Genomic DNA, 19,575 nt, shown 5'->3' with positions numbered 1-19,575 from the left:
TTGGGGTTGCGGGTCGATCGGGGCACTGGCCGCGGACACGGGTGAAGAGGAAGGCGACGTGGAGGACGGGGGCAGGCCAGACCCCTCAGCCGGGACGGCCGGTTCCTGGGGAACATAGGGGCGTGGGTCACTGCTTACTAGATATGAGTGAACCGGTCGCGGTTCGGCTCGAGCTTGGTTCTCCGAACGGAGGTCTTGTTCGAGTTTGGTTCGGCGAACCCGTTTGGCGAACCACTCGAAACCCATAGGAAACAATGGAAGGCAATCACAAACACATAAAAACACCTAGAAAACACCCTCAAAGGTGTCCAAAAGGTGACAAACAACTCACAACACAACACAAACACATGGGAAAGTGACAAGAACAAATTCTCATGCTAAAACAAAACAGCGTTACAAGGAAAAAGAGGACGAGACACAGATATAGGCATGGCACGCCCTTCTAAAATCATGTAAAACACCGTAAGGTGACTCCAAGCGGAGTCTCCCTTTTTTCCAAAAATTGGGCCACACAGACACCTTCTTCAGTGGCAGCACTTGTGCCCCATTTGTACACTTCCCAGTTAGATTTGCATCAAGCACATTCAAAAATACGTCATCCTTAACCGTCCCCAGGATGACACCGGGGTAGGTAGCAAAGTTTTTCCTGATCCCAGATCTGTTCATCTTGGATCATTTTTAGAAACACTGTAAACAAGGGTTACTCCAAGCGGAGTCTCCCTTTTTTCCAAAAATTGGGCCACACGGACACCCCTTCAGTGGCAGCACTTGTGCCCCAGTCGTACACTTCACAGCTAGATTTGCATCAAGCACATTTAAAAATACGCCATCCTTAACCGTCCCCAGGATGACACCGGGGTAGGTAGCAAAGTCTTTGCTGAACCATGACTTGTTCATCTTGGCTCCTTTTTAAAAACACAGCAAGGGTTACTCCAAGCAGAGTCTCCCTTTTTTCCAAAAATTGGGCCACACAGACACCCCTTCAGTGGCAGCACTTGTGCCCCAGTTGTACACTTCACAGGTAGATTTGCATCAAGCACATTCAAAAATACGCCATCAATGACACCGGGGTAGGTAGCAAAGTCTTTGCTGAACCATGACTTGTTCATCTTGGCTCCTTTTTAAAAACACAGCAAGGATTACTCCAAGCAGAGTCTCCCTTTTTTCCAAAAATTGGGCCACACAGACACCCCTTCAGTGGCAGCACTTGTGCCCCAGTTGTACACTTCACAGGTAGATTTGCATCAAGCACATTCAAAAATACGCCATCCTTAACCGTCCCCAGGATGACACCGGGGTAGGTAGCAAAGTCTTTGCTGAACCATGACTTGTTCATCTTGGCTCCTTTTTAAAAACACAGCAAGGGTTACTTCAAGCAGAGTCTCCCTTTTTTCCAAAAATTGGGCCACACAGACACCCCTTCAGTGGCAGCACTTGTGCCCCAGTTGTACACTTCACAGGTAAATTTGCATCAAGCACATTCAAAAATACGCCATACTTAACCGTCCCCAGGATGACACCAGGGTAGGTAGCAAAGTCTTTGCTAAACCATGACTTGTTCATCTTGGCTCCTTTTTAAAAAACACAGCAAGGGTTACTCCAAGCAGAGTCTCCCTTTTTTCCAAAAATTGGGCCACACAGACACCCCTTCATTGGCAGCACTTGTGCCCCAGTTGTACACTTCACAGCTAGATTTGCATAAAGCACATTCAAAAATACGCCATCCTTAACCGTCCCCAGGATGACACCGGGGTAGGTAGCAAAGTCTTTGCTGAACCATGACTTGTTCATCTTGGCTCCTTTTTAAAAACACAGCAACGGTTACTCCAAGCAGAGTCTCCCTTTTTTCCAAAAATTGGGCCACACAGACACCCCTTCAGTGGCAGCACTTGTGCCCCAGTTGTACACTTCACAGGTAGATTTTCATCAAGCACATTCAAAAATACGCCATCCTTTACCGTCCCCAGGATGACACCGGGGTAGGTAGCAAAGTTTTTCCTGATCTCAGATCTGTTCATCTTGGATCATTTTTAGAAACACTGTAAGCAAGGGTTACTCCAAGCAGAGTCTCCCTTTTTCCAAAAATTGGGCCACACAGACACCTCCTTCAGTGGCAGCACTTGTGTCCCAGTTGTACACTTCACAGGTGGATTTGCATCAAGCACATTCAAAAATACGCCATACTTAACCGTCCCCAGGATGACACCGGGGTAGGTAGCAAAGTCTTTGCTGAAGCATGACTTGTTCATCTGGGTTCCTTTTGAAAAACACAGCAAGGGTTACTCCAAGCAGAGTCTCCCTTTTTTCCAAAAATTGGGCCACACAGACACCCCTTCAGTGGCAGCAACTTGTGCCCCAGTTGTACACTTGACAGGTAGATTTGCATCAAGCACATTCAAAATACACAAGCATTTACTCTCCCCAGGATGACACAGGGGTAGTAAATTCCTTGCGGATCCATGACTTGTTGATTTTGATGAACGTTAGTCTGTCCACATTGTCACTGGAAAGACGCGTGCACTTATCTGTCAGTGTCACGGGCGGAGACGGGTTTTGGGGAACGCTGCTCGCCTTGGGGAATTCGCTGGCGCTCGGGTCCGGTGCTTCTGCTCCTCGGTGGCTCGAACACGGGGCCGGACCCGGGGCTCGAGCAGCGCCTCCTCGCCCACAAGTGGAAAGGGGGAGGTTTGGTGGTGGGATGTCGGTTGTGACGCCACCCACGGGGTTGTGGTGATGGTGGGCACCACCGCTGCTGATGACGGGGGTTCCCGGGAGCAATGGCGGGGAGCAGCTGAGGTGTTGGCCCCTCCGTGGGTAGGGGCTGTTGGTCCCGGGGCCCCGGTTGGGAGGGTGGATGTTGATGGGTAGGGGATAGGTGCAGGTGCCGATGCGGGGAGGAAGCGCGGATGCGGGGTCAGCGGTACATTGCAGCGCTGTGCCGGATGGCACTGATGTACTCACTCAGGTAGTCAATAACAGAGTCTCTGGTAAACCAAACGGCTGGATGGACGGGGCCCGCAGCCGGCTGCGGCGTCTTCACTCTCCCCGGACGGGTTGATGGCGGCTGTCTTTCCCTGCACATGTTTGTAAGTGTTTGACCCCTATGGATTCCCTCGGGTGGTCCGCTCCCCGGCTTGTACGTGTCGGGAGAGCCCGTTTTGCCCGCAGGCGCTGGCCCCTGGATCTCTGGCCGTTGGCGGTGACTCTTATCCGGACGGGTTGGGCTGTTGCCTTCTGACGGGACTTGGGTGGGAATGAACCCCTGAGGTCCAGACCGCAAGCAGAGAATTTGACCGTTATGTTGGCTTCCGAGCCTAGTCAGGGTCTGAGTACCCTGCCTTGGTGCTTAGCTTCACTCCGCTCCCCGGTTCGGTACTGGCGGGCCACCGCCCGACCCCGGTCCTACGGTTCCGCAGACTTCCACTAACTCCTGCAGACGGCCACCACCGTCTGCCGACCTTGCTGATTGTGCCTGGGCTCCGACCCAGACACACACAGTCTCTCCACTTCAACCTCCTAAACTCCACTCCTCCACTCAACTGCTGCACTTGACTCCCTTTCTTGACTGACTACTTTTCCCGCCTCCAGGCCTGTGAACTCCTTGGTGGGTGGCAAACCGCTGGCTCCGCCCCACCTGGTGTGGACATCAGACCCTGGAGGAAGGCAACAAGGGTTTTTGTTTGACGGGTGTTCCCTACTAGGGGAGGGGGTGTGTGTGTATGTGGTGTTATTCTGTAACCCCTGGGGTCCAAGGCGTCACATCAGCACACACCCAGCAGCACTGAAGACACGTTCTGAGACAACGCTTGCAGCTGGACCGACAAGATCTCCAAGGCGTAAGTGGAGAGCTCTGGCCATTTTTCAAGATTTGAAGCCCAAAATGAGTAAGGCTCCATTTGCAAAGTCTTGGCATCGATGTTCATTTGGTGATACTCCTGGGAGATTCACTCCGTGCACCACGGTTGTTTGGTGGAAAAGCCGAGCTAAGATCGAGTAACAGCTTCTGCTGATACTCCTGCATACGTGCGTCCCTTTCTATGGCTGGAATTATGTCACAAAATTTGGACTTGTACCGGGGATCTAAGTGTGGCAAGTCAGTAGTCATCATCACTTCTAATTTTGACAATATGAGGGTCATGTTGGAGGTAGTGCAGCAAGAAGGCACTCATGTGTCTTGCGCAGCCATGCGGACCAAGTCCACGCCGTGTTTGTTGCATAGAGGTGCTAACCGTTCTTTCTTCCTCTGACATCTCCCCCTAACCTCTTTCAACAGAAATTTGACCAAGGTCTCCCTCATCCGCTGAGTCTTCCATGTCCATGGACAGTTTGTCCTCCATTTCTTCATGTTCTCCTGCACTTTCCTCAACATTTCGCCTGCTACCATGCGCCCTTGTTGATCCCTGTCCCCCATGGTCCCATGCCTGCCGCCTTGGTGATGATGAACGTCTGGACCTTGGTGATGTTGTTGTCCCTTGCGCATATGAATCCTCCTGTAGTTCCTCCCCTTCCTGTTGTCCCACCCCCTGACTCCGAATAGTGTTTAGCGTGTGCTCCAGCATGTAAATGACTGGAATTGTCATGCTGATAATGGCATTGTCAGCGCTAAACATATTCGTCGCCCTGTCGAAACTGTGCAGAAGGGTGCATAGGGCCTTCATCTGAGACCACTCCATCAGGGTGATCTGCCCCACCTCTGCATCTCGTTGGCCCAGGCTATACGTCATGACGTATTGCTCCAGTGCTCGGCGGTGCTGCCACAGTCACTGTAACATGTGGAGAGTAGAATTCCAGTGTGTCGGCACATTGCAGTTCAGGCAATGAACCGGCAGGCCGAAAGACTTCTGGAGCGATGCAAGTCGCTCAGCTGCGGCGATTGAACGACGAAAATGAGCAGACAGCTTTCATGCCTTGTTCAGAAGGCCATCTAGGCCGGAATAGTGTGTTAAAAATTGCTGGAAAACAAGGTTCAACACGTGAGCCATACAAGGCACGTGTGTCACCTTGCCCAGGCGAAGGGCCGCTCCCAGGTTTGCAGCATTATCGCACACGGCCTTACCAGGCTGCAGGTTGAGTGGAGACAACCATTTACCAAACTCAGTCTCCAGAGCTGCCCACAACTCAGCCGCTGTGTGACTCTTATTTCCAAGACATTTCAAGATAAAGACCGCCTGATACCGTTGCGCTCTGCTGCCAGCATAGTAATGAGGGGTGTGTGATTCCTTCTGCGCAGTTACAACGCTGGTGGCCTGACCAGGGAGGCTTGGGGCGGAGGTGGAGGACCCAGACGAGGTTGAGGAGGCAGAAGCAGCGGAGGAACTTGGACAGACAGAGGATTGACGCACAAGTCCTGGGGACGGCAAGACTCGTGCAGCAGACCATTCACCATCTATCACCATAGTTACCCAGTGCCCAGTCAGCGACATGTAACGTCCCTGTCCATGCTTACTGGTCCAAATATCGGTGGTGAAATGTACCCATTCACACACAGAGTTTCTCAAGGATGCGGTGATGTTGTGTGCGACATGCTGGTGTAGCGCAGGCACACCTTTCTTAGAGAAGTAGTGGCGACTGCGCATCTGGTACTGGGGCACAGCGACAGACATAAGGTCTCTAAAATCCTGTGTGTCCACCAGGCGGAAAGACAGCATTTCGGTAGCCAAGAGCTTACAGAAGGATAAAGTCAACCTCTTAGCTTTGTCATGGGTCGCAGGAAATGGCCTTTTATTTGTCCACATCTGAGGGACAGAGATCTGGCTGCTGTGTGTAGACGGTGGTGAGTAGGGTGTCCCTGGAAAAATGCAGGTTTGTGAGGAAAGTGCAGGCGTAGACATGATGTTGCCTTCATTCAACGTTGGTGCTATCGATGTCTGAGAGAGCTGTACACACGCACTTGTTTCCCCTTCCAAACCGACTGATGACCTACCAAGTAAACTGTCTGTTGCGGTTACAGTGGTGGAAGGTGTGCGTGGAAAACCAGGTGTGACAGCTGTCCCCACAGTCCTACAAGATGAAGAGCGCGCGGATGCACTGGAAGGGGCAGGCGATGGATGGTCCGCTCCGTTAGGCCGCATTGCAGCACGGTGAGCTTCCCACTGGGACATATGATATGTATTCATGTGACGATTCATGGAAGAAGTTGTCAAACTGCTGTGGTTTTGGCCTCTACTAACAGATTCCCGACAAATTTTACAGATGACATGATTTGGGCGATCCTTTGCAAGGTCAAAAAAGGACCAAGCTAGGCAAGGCTTAGAGGACATGCGACCTGCTGAGCCACCCCGACTAGTGCTCAGAGGCAGAGTGGTGGCTGAGAATGCAGATGTAGACATGCTACCAGTACTCCTCCTCTGTCCAGGAAGGTGCAAGGTAACTTCGTCGTCAGTTGAATCCTCCTCCATCGCCTCTGTTGACCTCCTCGAGTGCCTGACTGTGGGTTGACAGTAGGTGGGATCTAGAACTTCCTCATCAAGCATTGTGTTTGCACTCCACTCACCCTCAAAAATATCCTCTTCCTGCCCTGACCGAATATTTAAGTTGTCATCCCAATCTATTATCTGCGTCTCATCGTCATCAGTATGTTCCTCATTGTCTCTACCAACAGGTGTTAGAGTTTGTGAATAAGGGCCAACATTATGCTCAGAAACTTGGTCATCACGGCCTAAATCTGAGTCACAAAGGTTCTGGGCATCACTGCAGATGATTTCCTGGTCTGTACTCACTGTAGCTTGGGAGCATACAGTTAGGTCCAGAAATATTTGGACAGTGACACAAGTTTTGTTATTTTAGCTGTTTACAAAAACATGTTCAGAAATACAATTATATATATAATATGGGCTGAAAGTGCACACTCCCAGCTGCAATATGAGAGTTTTCACATCCAAATCGGAGAAAGGGTTTAGGAATCATAGCTTTGTAATGTGTCACGCTCCCGGTGTCCCAGCAGCCCTCCTTACCCACTGAGCCGGTTCCTGCATCGCACCACCGCTCCATACCCCTTGATCCAGTCGTACCTGCATTGCACCACCGCTCTGTACCCACTGATCCAGTCGCACCTGCATCGCACCACCGCTCCGTACCCACTGATCCGGCCTCACCGTCATTGCACTGCTCCTTACCCACTGATCCACTCCACGTGTCCACCGGTCATGGCCGCCGCTCCCGCTCGTGCTCTCCTGTGTCCTGCTCCTGGTCTCATGAGTCTGACTCTGAGTATTAGCCTCATGCCTCTGTATAGGACCAGGCCGCGCCCACTCTCCTGGTTTTATGGACCCAGCACACCTGAAGCAGGATGTGACATACGGCTGTGCTGGATATATAAGACTGGCCTTTCCATAGGGGCGTTGCCTGATCAACGTGTCTGGAAGCTTTGTCTTTTGTGCTAGGTGCTCAGGCCCCCTGGTGCCGTGTCCTGTAGACTTCTTGTCTTTGCTCCCTGGTACCTGTGCCTGTTTTCCTTACCGTCCTGAAGAACTTTGTGACTCTGCTGACCTGGTTATACCTGTCCCGGCCACGCCAGTGCTCCGGCTGCCGTGTACCCTGCCCCCCGGTGGGATACTCGGTCCAGTGGATCCACCTCCTGGGCCCATCAGTCCTCCCGGTCCTGACAGTTTGATCAGGCCATGGATCCCGCTGGAGCACAAACATCTGAGCTGGCCGAACTACGCCAGGAACTGGTGCAACAGCGTGACACCTTACACCGGATGCTGAAATTCCTGGCGTCCATGGACCACCGGTTATATACGCTGCAGACCGCTGCCTCGTCTGAGTCCACGCAGCAACCAGTCTCCGGCTCTGAACCAGTTTCCGCCACGGCCTCGCAACTTCGCCTTGCTGCTCCGCCTCGCTATGCAGGGGATCCCAAGTCCTGCCGCGGCTTCTTGAACCAGTGCTCCCTGCATTTCAAGTTGCTTCCTCATTTGTTTGTCTCAGACCAGGCTAAAGTTGCGTTCCTGATGTCGCACTTGGAAGGCGAAGCTCTAGCCTGGATTAACCCCCTGTGGGAGAAAGAGGATCCAATGACCACTAACATCCGGGAATTCCTGCACGCTTTCCGAAGTACATTCGATGAACCCGGACGTACCACCACAGTGACCTCTTCGCTCCTCCGGCTACGCCAAGGGACCCTGACCGTCGGCCAATACGCCATCCAGTTCCGCACGCTCACCTCTGAGCTGGGCTGGAACAATGAGGCCTTGACGGCGGCCTTTTGGGAAGGACTCTCTGGCCGCGTCAAAGACGAGCTTGCTGGCCGTGACGTTCCACGCACCTTGGACGCTTTAATATCCTTAGCCACCCGGATTGACCTCCGTTTCCAGGAGCGAACCAAAGAGGTATTCCGGGAGAAGCTACCACCCCGTCACGCCTTGTCCCCGCAGAGGCCTACCGCTCCTTTGCCCCTGCCTTCCTGTGACATGTTTCCGGAACCCATGCAAATTGACCGACTGAACCAAGCCAAGCAACGCCGTGCAGAACGGCTCGCCCTGGGCCTGTGCTTCTATTGTGGAGACGGGTCACACATGCTTCGGACATGCCCTGAGAAACCTGGTAGACCCCAGGCCCAAGGGATGGTGGGAACCGCTACCCTTGGCACCGGAATCCCCTCCGTTCCACTTACACAGACTGTCCAGGTGACGACGAAGAAGACCAGGTTCACAGCAAAGGCCCACATCGATTCTGGGGCGGCGGGTAATTTCATATGCCAGTCTGCAGTGGATCAATACCAAGTACCTGTGATCCCGCTTGCCAAGCCCCTCTGGTTCGCCTCCGTGGACGGCAAACTGCTATACGAACCTGTCCGATATACCACTGAACCAGTAAGACTCCAGGTTGGCACTTTGCATACTGAGACCATCACCTTCTTTGTGATCCCGAGGATGGCTCCTGAGCTCCTGTTGGGTCTGCCCTGGCTTCAACTTCATGACCCTGCCATTAGTTGGCACTCTGGCGCTATTAACCGCTGGGGGTCCTCGTGTCATGACCACTGCCTACAGCCCGTTCCTCGGCCCCTGTCACCCGAGCCTGCTATGCCGCAGGAAGAAGAAGAGGCGACGACTCAGTCCAGCGGTGTACCACAGCTCCTGGCACTTGTGCCTGTGGTGCCACCGGACCCAGAAGCAGAGTCGACGCAGTCCAGCGTCGTTCCACCATCCCTGGCACTTGAGACTTTGATGCCCCCTGCTATTGAGGATGACACACTTTCCTGTACCCGGTCCGAGACGCCCGAACTGGTCGCCCACGACTCCAGTCCTGCTTCTGACTGTCTTCCCTTATCCGTTGCCTCCGTTGCCGCTGACTTGGGTTCTCCGATACGGGACATAGTGGCCATGAAAACGGTCCGGGGTAGGCAGTCCTTCCTGGTCGATTGGGTGGATTGCGGCCCCGAGGCTCGGTCCTGGTTGTCCCGGAAGTACGTTGCTGCCCCTCTTCGGCGCGCCTACATGTCCCGGCCGCGGGGAGGGGGGCTTCAAGGGGGGGGTACTGTCACGCTCCCGGTGTCCCAGCAGCCCTCCTTACCCACTGAGCCGGTTCCTGCATCGCACCACCGCTCCATACCCCTTGATCCAGTCGTACCTGCATTGCACCACCGCTCTGTACCCACTGATCCAGTCGCACCTGCATCGCACCACCGCTCCGTACCCACTGATCCGGCCTCACCGTCATTGCACTGCTCCTTACCCACTGATCCACTCCACGTGTCCACCGGTCATGGCCGCCGCTCCCGCTCGTGCTCTCCTGTGTCCTGCTCCTGGTCTCATGAGTCTGACTCTGAGTATTAGCCTCATGCCTCTGTATAGGACCAGGCCGCGCCCACTCTCCTGGTTTTATGGACCCAGCACACCTGAAGCAGGATGTGACATACGGCTGTGCTGGATATATAAGACTGGCCTTTCCATAGGGGCGTTGCCTGATCAACGTGTCTGGAAGCTTTGTCTTTTGTGCTAGGTGCTCAGGCCCCCTGGTGCCGTGTCCTGTAGACTTCTTGTCTTTGCTCCCTGGTACCTGTGCCTGTTTTCCTTACCGTCCTGAAGAACTTTGTGACTCTGCTGACCTGGTTATACCTGTCCCGGCCACGCCAGTGCTCCGGCTGCCGTGTACCCTGCCCCCCGGTGGGATACTCGGTCCAGTGGATCCACCTCCTGGGCCCATCAGTCCTCCCGGTCCTGACATAATGCATAGCCTCCTCTTTTTAAAGGGACCAAAAGTAATTGGACAAGGGACTCTAAGGGCTGCAATTAACTCTGAAGGCGTCTCCCTCGTTAACCTGTAATCAATGAAGTAGTTAAAAGGTCTGGGGTTGATTACAGGTGTGTGGTTTTCCATTTGGAAGCTGTTGCTGTGACCAGACAACATGCGGTCTAAGGAACTCTCAATTGAGGTGAAGCAGAACATCCTGAGGCTGAAAAAAAAGAAAAAATCCATCAGAGAGATAGCAGACATGCTTGGAGTAGCAAAATCAACAGTCGGGTACATTCTGAGAAAAAAGGAATTGACTGGTGAGCTTGGGAACTCAAAAAGGCCTGGGCGTCCACGGATGACAACAGTGGTGGATGATCGCCGCATACTTTCTTTGGTGAAGAAGAACCCGTTCACAACATCAACTGAAGTCCAGAACACTCTCAGTGAAGTAGGTGTATCTGTCTCTAAGTCAACAGTAAAGAGAAGACTCCATGAAAGTAAATACAAAGGGTTCACATCTAGATGCAAACCATTCATCAATTCCAAAAATAGACAGGCCAGAGTTAAATTTGCTGAAAAACACCTCATGAAGCCAGCTCAGTTCTGGAAAAGTATTCTATGGACAGATGAGACAAAGATCAACCTGTACCAGAATGATGGGAAGAAAAAAGTTTGGAGAAGAAAGGGAACGGCACATGATCCAAGGCACACCACATCCTCTGTAAAACATGGTGGAGGCAACGTGATGGCATGGGCATGCATGGCTTTCAATGGCACTGGGTCACTTGTGTTTATTGATGACATAACAGCAGACAAGAGTAGCCGGGTGAATTCTGAAGTGTACCGGGATATACTTTCAGCCCAGATTCAGCCAAATGCCGCAAAGTTGATCGGACGGCGCTTCATAGTACAGATGGACAATGACCCCAAGCATACAACCAAAGCTACCCAGGAGTTCATGAGTGCAAAAAAGTGGAACATTCTGCAATGGCCAAGTCAATCACCAGATCTTAACCCAATTGAGCATGCATTTCACTTGCTCAAATCCAGACTTAAGACGGAAAGACCCACAAACAAGCAAGACCTGAAGGCTGCGGCTGTAAAGGCCTGGCAAAGCATTAAGAAGGAGGAAACCCAGCGTTTGGTGATGTCCATGGGTTCCAGACTTAAGGCAGTGATTGCCTCCAAAGGATTCGCAACAAAATATTGAAAATAAAAATATTTTGTTTGGGTTTGGTTTATTTGTCCAATTACTTTTGACCTCCTAAAATGTGGAGTGTTTGTAAAGAAATGTGTACAATTCCTACAATTTCTATCAGATATTTTTGTTCAAACCTTCAAATTAAACGTTACAATCTGCACTTGAATTCTGTTGTAGAGGTTTCATTTCAAATCCAATGTGGTGGCATGCAGAGCCCAATTCGCGAAAATTGTGTCACTGTCCAAATATTTCTGGACCTAACTGTACCTCTGATTCCCAAGCTATAGCGTGACTGAACAGCTCTGCAGACTCAGCCATCTCTGTTCCACCATACTGTGCAGGGCGGATGGAGACTTGAGAGCTGGGAGAAAGCAAGTGTGATTGGGATGACAACTCAGAGGACTGGATTTTTTTGGATAAGGTAGTTGAGGTGGAGGAGAGGGCACTTGTTGGAGCACTTGAGATCCATTCAAGCATGTGCTTTTTTTGGCCATCAGCTACCTTTGTTCCAGTTGTTCGGGTCCGTAAAAAAGGGAGCACATCGGAATGTCCACGGAAAGTAGTAGACATCTTACTTTTGCTGGAAGATGGCTTATCTTCAGCAGATGTTAATGTAGCTTTGCCACCTTCCCCAAGGACAAAAACTTTTTTTCCTTTTCCAACACGCCTGTTCCCCTTCCGACCAGCATCTGTCATTTTGCCACTCATTTTGATAGCGACAAGATTGTCCACTTAAAATGTAATAGTAAAAATTGAGAGTTGGTGTAGATTGCAGAGGTGGTCTAGCTTTATTGACAGCAGAAGAACCAACACTGACTATCCCTGACAATGCAACTATGGCCCCTAAACTGGCAGCACAGTTTGCTATCATAATGGCTTAGTAAAAATGACCTTGGAGGGTGCAATGACGAGGTGCTGGAAATTGCTTGGCACCAGTGGGACACTAATGGAGTCCAACAGCCACTTTTTGGATGCCACTAAGTTTCCACAGTGTTTGCTATTATAATAGCTTAGTAAAAATGAGCTTGAGGGTGCAATGCAGAGGTGCTGGAAATTGCTTGGCACCAGTGGGACACTGATGAAGTCCAACAGCCACTTTTTGGATGCCACTAAGTTTCCACAGTGTTTGCTATTATAATAGCGTAGTAAAAATGAGCTTGAGGGTGCAATGCAGAGGTGCTGGAAATTGCTTGGCATCAGTGGGACACTAATGGAGTCCAACAGCCACTTTTTGGATGCCACTAAGTTTCCACAGTGTTTGCTATTATAATAGCTTAGTAAAAATGAGCTTGAGGGTGCAATGCAGAGGTGATGGAAATTGCTTGGCACCAGTGGGACACTAATGAAGTCCAACAGCCACTTTTAGGATGCCACTAAGTTTCCTCAATGTTTGCTATTATAAATAGCTTAGTAAAAATGAGCTTGAGGGTGCAATGCAGAGGTGCTGGAAATTGCTTGGCACAAGTGGGACACTAATGGAGTCCAACAGCCATTTTTTGGATGCCACTAAGTTTCCACAGTGTTTGCTATTATAATAGCTTAGTAAAAATGAGCTTGAGGGTGCAATGCAGAGGTGATGGAAATTGCTTGGCACCAGTGGGACACTAATGAAGTCCAACAGCCACTCTTAGGATGCCACTAAGTTTTCTCAGTGTTTGCTATTATAATGAATGGCTTAGTAAAAATGAGCTTGAGGGTGCAATGCAGAGGTGCTGGAAATTGCTTGGCACCAGTGGGCCACTAATGAAGTCCAACAGCCACTTTTCTGATGCCACTAAGTTTCCACAGTGTTTGCTATTATAATAGCTTAGAAAAAATGAGCTTGAGGGTGCAATGCAGAGGTGCTGGAAATTGCTTGGCACCAGTGGGACACTAATGAAGTCCAACAGACACTTTTTGGATGCCACTAAGTTTCCACAGTGTTTGCTATTAAAATAGCTTAGTAAAAATAAACTTGAGGGTGCAATGCAGAGGTGCTGGAAATTGCTTGGCACCAGTGGGACACTAATGAAGTCCAACAGCCAATTTTTGGATGCCACTAAGTTTCTTCAGTGTTTGCTATTAAAATAGCTTAGTAAATATAAACTTGAGGGTGCAATGCAGAGGTGCCGGAAATTGCTTGGCACCAGTGGGACACTAATGGAGTCCAACAGCCATGTTTTGGATGCCACCACTAAGTTTCCACAGTGTTTGCTATTATAATAGCTTAGTAAAAATGAGCTTGAGGGTGCAATGCAGAGGTGCTGGAAATTGCTTGGCACCAGTGGGACACTAATGAAGTCCAACAGCCACTTTTAGGATGCCACTAAGTTTCCCCAGTGTTTGCTATTATAATAGCTTAGTACAAATGAGCTTGAGGGTGTAATGCAGAGGTGCTGGAAATTGCTTGGCACCAGTGGGACACTAATGAAGTTCAACAGACACTTTTAGGATGCAACTAAGTTTCCACAGTGTTTGCTATTATAAATAGCTTAGTAAAAATGAGCTTGAGGGTGCAATGCAGAGGTGCTGGAAATTGCTTGGCACCAGTGGGACACTAATGAAGTCCAACAGCCACTTTTCTGATGCCACTAAGTTTCCTCAGTGTTTGCTATTATAATAGCTTAGTAAAAAATGAGCTTGAGGGTGCAATGCAGAGGTGCTGGAAATTGCTTGGCACCAGTGGGACACTAATGAAGTCCAACAGCCACTTTTAGGATGCCGCTAAGTTTTCTCAGTGTTTGCTATTATAATGAATGGCTTAGTAAAAATGAGCAGGAGGGTGTAATGCAGAGGTGCTGGAAATTGCTTGGCACCAGTGGGACACTAATGGAGTCCAACAGCCACTTTTTGGATGCCACTAAGTTTCCACAGTGTTTGCTATTATAATAGCTTAGTAAAAATGAGCTTAAGGGTGCAATGCAGAGGTGCTGGAAATTGCTTGGCACCAATAGGCCACTAATGAAGTCCAACAGCCACTTTTAGGATGCCACTAAGTTTCCACAGTGTTTGCTATTATAATAGCTTAGTAAAACTGAGCTTGAGGGTGCAATGCAGAGGTGCTGGAAATTGCTTGGCACCAGTGGGACACTAATGAAGTCCAACAGCCACTTTTTGGATGCCACTAAGTTTCCTCAGTGTTTGCTATTATAACAGCTTAGTAAAAATAAACTTGAGGGTGCAATGCAGAGGTGCTGGAAATTGCTTGGCACCAGTGGGACACTAATGGAGTCCAACAGCCACTTTTTGGATGCCACTAAGTTTCCTCAGTGTTTGCTATTATATATAATAGCTTAGTAAAAATGAGCTTGAGGGTGCAATGCAGAGGTGCTGGAAATTGCTTGGCACCAGTGGGACACTAATGAAGTCCAACAGACACTTTTTGGATGCCACTAAGTTTCCACAGTGTTTGCTATTATAATAGCTTAGTAAAAATGAGCTTGAGGGTGCAATGCAGAGGTGCTGGAAATTGCTTGGCACCAGTGGGACACTAATGAAGTCCAACAGCCACTTTTAGGATGCCACTAAGTTTCCTCAGTGTTTGCTACTATAATAGCTTAGTAAAAATGAGCTTGAGGGTGCAATGCAGAGGTGCTGGAAATTGCTTGGCACCAGTGGGACACTAATGAAGTCCAACAGCCACTTTTAGGATGCCACTAAGTTTCCACAGTGTTTGCTATTATAATAGCTTAGTAAAAATGAGCTTGAGGGTGCAATGCAGAGGTGCTGGAAATTGCTTGGCACCAGTGGGACACTAATGGAGTCCAGCAGCCACTTTTTGGATGCCACTAAGTTTCCTCAGTGTTTGCTATTATAATAGCTTAGTAAAAATGAGCTTGAAGGTGCAATGCAGAGGTGCTGGAAATTGCTTGGCACCAGTGGGACACTAATGAAGTCCAACAGCCACTTATTGTATACCACTATGTTTCCTCAGTGTTTGCTATTATAATAACTTAGTAAAAATGAGCTTGAGGGTGCAATGCAGAGGTGCTGGAAATTGCTTGGCACCAGTGGGACACTAATGAAGTCCAACAGCTACTTTTTGGATGCCACTAAGTTTCCACAGTGTTTGCTATTATAACAGCTTAGTGAAAATGAGCGTGAGGGTGCAATGCAGAGGTTCTGGAAATTGCTTGGCACCAGTGGGACACTAATGGAGTCCAACAGCCACTTTTTGGATGCCACTAAGTTTCCTCAGTGTTTGCTATTATAATAGCTTAGTAAAAATGAGGGTGCAATGCAGAGATGCTGGAAATTGCTTGGCACCAGTGGGACACTAATGAAGTCCAACAGCCACTTTTAGGATGCCACTAAATTTCCTCAGTGTTTGCTATTATAATAGCTTAGTAAAAAATGAGCTTGAGGGTGCAATGCAGAGGTGATGGAAATTGCTTGGCACCAGTGTGACACTAATGAAGTCCAACAGCTACTTTTTGGATGCCACTAAGTTTCCACAGTGTTTGCTATTATATTAGCTTAGTAAAAATGAGCTTGAGGGTGCAATGCAGAGGTGCTGGAAATTGTTTGTCACCAGTGGGACACTAATGAAGTCCAACAGCCACTTTTTGGATGCCACTAAGTTTCCACAGTGTTTGCTATTATAATAGCTTAGTAAAAATGAGCTTGAGGGTGCAATGCAGAGGTGCTGGAATTAAACTCTTGATGCTACCCTGAGCAGCTATCCTGTGCACATTGCGTAGTCTCCTAGACCTTTGGTGCTGCTGAGCAGGAGGGCTTGTGGCAGGCAAGCAATGGGAGACCACCTCATTCCTTGCAACAGGGGAGTCATGAGGTGTAACATCTATGTAAGCAGTAAGCACGGTTCTGTTCCCATATATATGTACCAGTTTGTTCATAAGGCTATGTGCGCACTTACCGGATTTTTTGCGGTTTTGCTGCATGTTTCACTGCAGAAAATGTTCATAACATCTGTGCAGTGAATCACCAGCAAAACCTCTGGGCAAAAAAAATCCTGTGCGCACTATACGGAATTTGACAGCTGCATGTTTTGCTGCGGGATTCCCGCAGCAAAAACAATTGCATGTCAATTATTTTCCGCACGTCGCTGCGGGATTTCACTACATTGACTCCAATGTTAATCGTGAAATCCCGCAGGGAATAACGCAGGAAGCAAATTCTGTGCGGTTCACTGCGTTTTCCTGCGTTATTTCCTGCGGTATTTCGCGGTTTACCTCCGGTAATGTACATCGCCTGTCTGCGGTTTTGCAGGGAAGTGATGTTATTACAGGAAGAGGAAGCCGTGCAAAGAGTAAACACACAGAGATCACAGACATAGATCACAGACACATAGAACACACATAGAAAGAAAACGGAAATATAGAAAACAAAGAACGTGGGCTCCGCTGTATATTTACTGTCCAGCCGAGGTAAGCACACAGCGGCGGCCCGGTATTCTCAGGCTGGGGAGGGAGAGGGGCAGGGTTAATGTCCACCGCCTCCCTCCCCCTCCCGCAGCCGAGAATATCAGCCGCAGCTGTCCCGGGACTGTCGCATGCATTATGCGGCAGCACTGGCGTGTCCCCGGCTCTTCCTGCCGCCGTGTAGCAGTGGCAGCAGGGTAATACAAGGGGTTAATGGTGGTGGATCACCGCCATTAACTCCAGGCTTGATCATGGCAGCGTCTATGAGACAGCTGACATGATCAACCCGTAAGTAAAGTGAATAAAACACAGACACCGAAAAATCCTTTATTTTAAATAAAACAAACAAGCCTCGTTCACCATTTTATTACCCCCTCGAAACAAAGCTCCGGCGTAATCCACAGCTCCAGCATAATCCACAGTTCCTGCGCTGCTTCCATCCAGCCGCGACTGTCACAGACACAGCGCTGAATGAATGCAGCAGACAGCAGAGGTAATTACCGGTCATTTCCCACGGCCGGTAATGTGAACTCACTGCCGACCGTGGGAAATGTAGCGATCTGTCCTCTATCTATCTATCCTTCTATCTATCCATCTATCTGTCTGTCTATCTATCTATCCCTCTATCTATTCTTCTGTCTATCTACTATCTCAGAATTAAATTACTTTTTTTTTTTTTTTTCAATGTGCTTTATTGCATTGAATGCAATAAAGCACATCCCAACCCGCACGCGACAAAATCGCGGCAATACCGCGAACAATACCGCGGTGAAACCGCAGCAAACCGCGGCAAACCGCATGCGGTTTTCGGGTGCAGTTTGCCGCGGTTTTTTACCGCGGGTGCGGTAATCTTTGAGAGCATGCGGAATTTTCTCAAGAAAATTCCATTTCCCAGTGCGCACATAGCCTAAAGCCTGTTACCAATGCTGCTTTAATGCTGTGGCCAGAAATAAACAAACCAAAGGTGGGCTGACGCAACTTGAGGGCCACTGCCTTATGATTGCCCCCTAGGCTAAAATGTGCCAGACAGCCCCTGGCGCCAGGACTCTGATGTCTTGTTCGCATGATGTCCTTCTGACTGCACTGCACCACTCAAGACCTGATGGAGCAGGTGAGTATATGATTTTTCTTTTTTGTAAAACGCAGAACAGGGGACATGTATACCAAAGTGCCCATATATACCAGCTGGAGGCCCATATACACCAGCACAGGGCCCAGGCTGAAGGCCCATATACATCAGGCTGGGGGCCCATATACACCAGGATGGGACCCAGGCTGGGGGCTCATATATACTAGCATGAGGGCCCATATATACTAGCATGGGGCCCAGGGTGGAAGCCCATATACACTAGCATGGGATCCAGGTTGGCAGTCCATATACACTAGAATGGGGCCCATTTCGGGGGCCCATATACACCAGGCTGGGGGTCCATATGTACCAGACTGGCGGCCCATATACACCAGGCTGGGGGTCCATATACACCAGGATGGGGACATACTATATTTACCAGGATGGGGAACATTATTACATAATGAAGGGGGAGTAACACATGTATTTATAGGATTTAGAAAGCTGAAAGGGCCCGTACATGTGACATAAACATGAGAATGGGGGGGGCAGATCCCGTTTTTTGTGCCACACAGCAGGTGCAGTATTAGGGACACATACAACAGCAGTGGCTCAGTATTGGATGACGGCAGGATGAGGAGTTTGAGCAGGTTGAGATTAGATGGGGTACGGTGCCGGAAGTGTGTGTCTTTGTTGTAATTTCTGTAGATGAGTTATGGCTGGAAGAAGTTGTAATGTCGGTCTGGGCCAGATGGAAAAGACGGAAAAAGTGAACAACTTCATCCGAAAGAACGTCAGCAGTAAATCACCATCTATAACTGCACTATGATCTCTAGTATGTCTTGCAGCACCGATATCTACCACTATATAGTCACCATACAGCAGTAATATCAGTGTCGTCTGCTGAGGTTCCACTATACCCACGATTAGTCTGCGCCACCGTAGTTATCATGGTTACCTGGTAAGGGCCCACTCACATGTTTTGACCCCCCTGAGCTGAAACCCTAGCTACGCCACTGGATACCACACATCAAACTGAGATCACTCCAGCCTGGCCCAAAAGGGTTCTGGGTATCAGAACAGGCATCAAAGTGGCTAATCTGTGAAAACTGTGGTTTTGCCCACTTTGATGCCAGTTCTAATGCCCCTTTGGGCGTTTTAGGCCAGGCTGGAGTGACATGAATTTGATGTGTGGCATCACTAGGTATGCAAATGTGGTGTGAGATCAGTGGCCCAAAGCCATTAAACCCCTCAAATACACCAGTTACTTATTCAGATCTGTGAAAACTGAGGTCATGCCCACTTTGATGCCAGTTCTGATGCCCAGAACCTGTTTGGGCCAGGCTGGAGTGACATGAATTTGATGTGGGGCATCACTAGGTATGTAATTGTGGTTTGAGATCAGTGGCCCAAAGCCATTTAACCCCTCAATATCACCAGTTACTTATTCAAGTATGTGAAAACTGAGGTCTTGCCCACTTTGATGCCAGTTTTCATGCCCAGAACCCATTTGGGCCAGGCTGGAATGACATGTATTTGATGTGTGGTATGTAAATGTAGTGTGATATCAGTGGCCCAAAGCTATTTAACCCCTCAAAAATACCAGTTACTTATTCAAATCTGTGAAAATTGGCTGTGTGGCCACTTTGATGCCAGTTTGATGCCCAGAACCCCTTTGGGCCAGGCTGGAGTCACTTGAGTTTGATTATTGACATCACTAGATATGCAATTGTGGTGTTAGATCAGTGGCCCAAAGCCATTTAACCCTT

This window comes from Anomaloglossus baeobatrachus, chromosome 1 (assembly GCF_048569485.1).
Source record: "Anomaloglossus baeobatrachus isolate aAnoBae1 chromosome 1, aAnoBae1.hap1, whole genome shotgun sequence".
Taxonomy (NCBI): domain Eukaryota; kingdom Metazoa; phylum Chordata; class Amphibia; order Anura; family Aromobatidae; genus Anomaloglossus; species Anomaloglossus baeobatrachus.
The sequence above is the reverse complement of the archived record's forward strand: the minus strand, read 5'-3'. Positions refer to the sequence as shown.